Source organism: Mesoplodon mirus, assembly GCF_964341445.2.
Source record: "Mesoplodon mirus genome assembly, chromosome: 2".
NCBI lineage: Eukaryota > Metazoa > Chordata > Mammalia > Artiodactyla > Ziphiidae > Mesoplodon > Mesoplodon mirus.
The window spans coordinates 88,801,447-88,806,625 of record NC_138977.1 but is presented as its reverse complement, the minus strand read 5'-3'; the positions used below and the strand labels follow the sequence as shown (position 1 = coordinate 88,806,625).

Here is a 5,179-nt window from a genome sequence, read left to right as displayed (position 1 = left end):
TGTGCTTGTCCTCCGCATGGATCAGCGTTGGGGCGGAGCTGCGGGGTCTCGGACTGGTGCGCGCTGACTCTGGCCCCGGGCAGCCTCAGCCAATGGGGACGGCGGGGTGGGGCCTCAGCGCAAGCCCCACCCCCGAGGTCCGAGGCTTCGGTGCTCTTTCTCGCCGCGCTGGCTGCAGCTGCGGTCCAGGGGTAGTGGTATGGCTGGTGGGAGCGCCGACCGCCACGCGGGACCACTGCGGGAGCCAAGTGGTACAGAAGCACAGACACACTTTACAGGGTAAAGGCGTCTCTCGGAGCGTGGAGGCCACCGAGCCAACTCCTTGGGAATTTAGCGGCGTAAAAGTCTGTGCTGAGGCCCCCTTCTGGCTTCTCCGGGTCGGGATGTCTCCTGCCTTTGGATTCTGAGCGCCCTGCTTTGTGTGTTTGCGGCTTTGTAGGGAAGTTGTAGCCACTGGGATTCTGCTCTGATTACCAAGCCCATTCTCAGGGCTTGACAATAGACTTTGCCGTTTTGTGCTAGTATCAGCTTCTCCTGCGGTCCCTCGGTTCCAAACTCCCGCCTTCCATACACCCCTTTCCTAAGTCATATAGTTGTTGCAATAAACCCTAAAGGAAAGGCAATGCTGAAACTGAAACGACTAATTCCTACCAAATAATAGCTAATGTTTATGATATTCTTGCTTTACCGTGCATATGTAGGCACTTTATATGTATTAACTCATTATATCTCACAACATAGTCTATTAACCCCTAGTTTACAGATGAAAGATCAGAGGAAAAGAGTGAGACTAAATAATTTAACCAACTATTCAGTGGAAGACTTGGTAGCCGGTTATTATGCAACACGGTATAATTCCTGCTAAAACCCTCACCACAGGAATGGGGTGCCTCTCTGCTCTGGGGCTTCAGCACTGAAGGAAATACTCTTGTCTGCTTATCTTGCCTCTGCTCTAGATAATCATGAGCAGTGCTATTAACTTTGTTACCTAGGAGTTTCATAGCAGAGGCCTCAATCTTGCTTTTCTTGTTCTTAGGCTGAGTGAAGAGTTAAGATCAGTGAACAAAACAATACAAGGCGCACTCTTTCACAGGTGATTGGCTTGGTGGAGAAGGAATAGCATGGGAAGGGGAATAGGTGAAAGTTGGAAGGGAGGGAGATTTATGCCCAATTTGGATAACAAACCTTAAAGCTTAGATTTCTGTTTAAACGTTTGGTTTAGACATCAGACTTGAAAATTTTACCTTCATCAAAGATTGATGATGGGGCTTCCCTGGTGGCGCAGTAGTTGAGAGTCCGCCTGCCGATGCAGGGGACGCGGGTTCGTGCCCCGGTCCGGGAGGGTCCCGCATGCCGCGGGGCGGCTGGGCCCATGAGCCATGGCCGCTGAGCCTGCGCGTCCGGAGCCTGTGCTCCGCAACAGGAGAGGCCACAGCAGTGAGAGGCCCGCGTACCGCAAAAAAAAAAAAAAAAAAAAAAAAAGATTGGTGATGATTGTAGACAGTGATCCAAAGTATTTATTTATTACTTATTTATTTAACTGGCACATATATAACATTTATATGGGCAAACATTATTCTAAGCACTTTATAAATATTTGCTTTTAAAATTATCGTACTGATAGATATTATCGTTAATCCCCACTTTACAGATGAGGAAAGGGAGGCACATAGGGATTCAGTAACTTGCCTATGGACACATTGCTAGTAAGTTGTGGAGCTGGGATGTTAACTAAGGCTTCAGAGTCTGTGCTCTTAACCCATTTGCTAATTGGATATTTAAAAAAAAACTAAAAATGTACCTTTGAGGTTTTTTTTTTTAATAAAAATCGAATTCTAGTTTCTTATTAAGGTCTGTCTTAGGTAGGAGGAACTTTTGTGTAGTTCTTTTTTAGTTCTGCAAATAAAAACACTCAGAAAAAGTATTTAAGCCTATTTAAGATCATTGTCCTCCCATATTAAATGTTGCCTTGAAAACTTTATAATGTATTTTCTTTCACTGCCTATTCCTAGATTACTTTGGGTGTTCAAATTTTGATGTGTTGTTATTATCATTTAGTTAAAAATATTTTAAAATTTTCCTTGTGATTTTTTTCTTCAGTGCATGGGTTATTTAGGAATGTGTTACTTGATTTCCAAATATTTGGTGATTTTCCAGATATCCTTCTGTTATTGATTTATAATTTAATTCTGGTTTTCACACAGAATATATTCTGTATAGTAACAGTCCTTTGAAATTTATTGTGATTTGGTTCATGGCCCAGCATATTATCTATCTTGGTGAATGTTCCAAGTGAAATTGAAAAGAATGTGTATTCTGTAGTTGTTGGGTATAATGTTTTATAAATGTCAATTAGGTTAAACTGGTAGCTCAAAATCCAGTTTATTACCGATTTTTAAATTTGTTCTATCAGTTGCTGAGAAAGAAGTATTAAGATCACCTGTAATTTGATTTTGACTATAAATTTAGTGCTGTCAGTTTTTGCTTCATGAATTTTTGGAGCTTTGTCATTAGGTGCATATACAAGTAGGATTATTGTGTCTTCTTAATGAATTTACATTTTTATCATTCAATGTCCCTGTTTATTTTTTAGTAATACTTTTTGATTTGAATTTACTTTGATATTAATTTAGCTAAAACCAACTGTTTTATTATTAGAATTTATGTTATACCTTTTTCTGCCCCTTTACTTCTAACTTATCTTTGTATTTAAAACTTATTTCTTTTAAATGAAATATAGTTACATTTTAGTTTTCTAACCAAGCTGACAATCTTTGCTTTTAATTAGCCTTTATGGTCTGATTACATATTTTGTAATTATTGATGTGGTTGGATTAAAGACTCAAAAAGTTCCTTTAACATTTCTTATAGTATAGGTTTGCTTGCAGTAGTTTCTCTCCATTTTTGTTTGTCTGGGAAAAAAAAGTCTTTATTTTGTCTTTGTTTTTGAAAGCTCTTTTTCCTTAGTACAGAAGTATAAGTTGATAGTATTTCTTTTCTTACAGCACTTCAAAGATATTGTTCCATTGTATTCTATCTTACATTGTTTCTATTAGAAGGCTGTGACTATTCATTTGTTTTTTTTCCCCCACTGTATGTAATGTACCTATTTTTCCCCTCTGGCTGTTAAAAATATTTTTTTTACCACTTATTTTCAGTAATTGGGCTTTTATTTGACTTGGTGTGATTTTCTTTGTATTTATTCTGTGTGGGTTCTTTTAGATTCTTGAATATGTAGGTTTATACTTTTCATCAAATTTGGAAAACTGTTGGCCATTAGTTCTTCAAATGTTTGTTTTTACCACCTTCCTTCTAGGGAACCAGTTATGTTGAGCCATTTAATATAGTCTCTGATGTTTTATCTCTTGCTTCAGTTTGGTCAGCTTTTATTGCTATGTCTTCAAGTTTACTGAGCCTATCTTCTGTATTCTTTATTCCACTGAATAGACATCTGATGAATTTTTCATTTCAGATAGTCTAATTTTAACTTCTGAAAGTTCCCTTTGTTATTTTTCATGTCTTTCATATTTGTTTATTCATTATGTACATTTTATTTTAAATTCCTGAGCATATTTATGATACATATTTTAAGGTCCTTGTTTGCTAATTCCATCGTCTCTGTCATTTCTAGATCTGCAACTATTGAATGACTTTCCTCCTGCTTATAAATCATTTTTCTGTTTCTTTCTGTGTCTAGTAATTTCTGACTGAGTGCCAAACATTATGAAGTTACATTGTGAAGTTTTTGGATTTTTATTGCCTCCCTAAAAGAGAGAAAGGGAGATGAGTTACTTGGAGATTAGCTGGATCCTTTACAAGTTTGTTTGAAGATTTGTTATGGTAGGTGAAAATATCCTTTACACTAGATCTAGTTTAGCGCTACTACTAAAGTGTGGCTTTCCTGTGTACTCTATTAATGCTTGGGTGTTCAGTGAGATCTCTCCATGCTGACAGGTAGAAACTTGACTATATCCATGGTCTGTGTGAACTCTGGGAATTATTTAACATTTAGTTCCCTGGTAGTTTTTCACTGCCCAGGCTGTGGGGTTCCAGCCTAGGCATGTGCAGTATTCCACCAAAGACTTGAAAAGACCCCTCCACAGACTTTTGGAGCTCTTTCTCTACACAGCTTCCTCCTCTCTAGTACTCTGCTCTGCAAATTCTAGCTACTTTGGTCTCCAAGATCATGTTTCTGACTCCTCAACTGAGCAAGACTGTAGGGCTCTGCTTGGTTTCTTACGCCACAGTTCATACATTGCCTCTGAGCAGGGTTCAACTCATTTTTTCACCCTCTCTCAAGTATCACACTCCTGTGCTGCCTGTTGCCCAATATTTTGAAGACAGTTGTTTCATATATTCTGCTCATTTTGGAGTCAAGCTACTTTTTCATGAGCAAAAGCTAAGTCCACAGTTCAGGTGATTTGTGGGAGCCTAATGCAATGTTTGAACATGATATTTAAAATTCATGATTTATTTCTGAACCTAAGCATCATTTTGTGAGTTGTATTGACAAACAAACAGTACAAAGTTTCTCCACATAGAAATTAATAAAAAATCTATGATGACTTAAGAAGTGTTATCTAACTTGGCACTACTGTCAATAGAGCACAACCCCCTCTCTGTGATAGATTCCTGCCCTACTCTGAATCCTTCTGAGCCCTTCTGTATTTAATTATGTTGCTTAACTAGAAATTTGATACTCTAACAGTGAATTATTAATTAATTAATAATGAACTCCAGGAACTATCTCTCAGTAAATAATATCTTAATAGTTATCATAGTTGAGGTCCTGATTTGTGCTAGACCTCTGGGAAGAGTTTTATGTAGATTATCTCTATTTCCATAAACTGATAAAAAGGATCCCTACCATTATACCCATGAAAAAAAACAGAGGCCCAAGACCTCAATACTGTTGCTAATTGGCAGAGCCAGGGTGCAAGTCTACATTAGCTTAACTCCAAAGTCTATTAACTTTTCAATATTCCAAGCAGCTGTTAACGTCAGGTGCTAAAATTCCATTACTCAGCTTCTTCTAGACATATAAGAGAATTAATCAAAATTCAGTCAGTTTTTAAGGTCAGTTAAATTCAGACATAATAATACATATTTATTTTAAATTGCATAATAATTTATGAAGAGTCTTGTAATTTCAGTTACAATAGCAAGATGATAACTTGGT

At 37.8% G+C, this 5,179-nt stretch overlaps 1 protein-coding gene across 1 annotated transcript in view; it reads left to right on the top strand.

The window, feature by feature from the left end:
• Positions 1 to 209: 209 nt before the first annotated feature.
• The window catches only part of CNGA1 (cyclic nucleotide gated channel subunit alpha 1), a 41,819-nt gene continuing 36,849 nt past the window's right edge, over positions 210 to 5,179 (top strand). The window contains exon 1 of the mRNA XM_082645337.1: positions 210 to 279. The gene's annotated coding sequence lies outside the window, so the exon portion shown is untranslated. The remainder of the gene's footprint in view (positions 280 to 5,179) is intronic.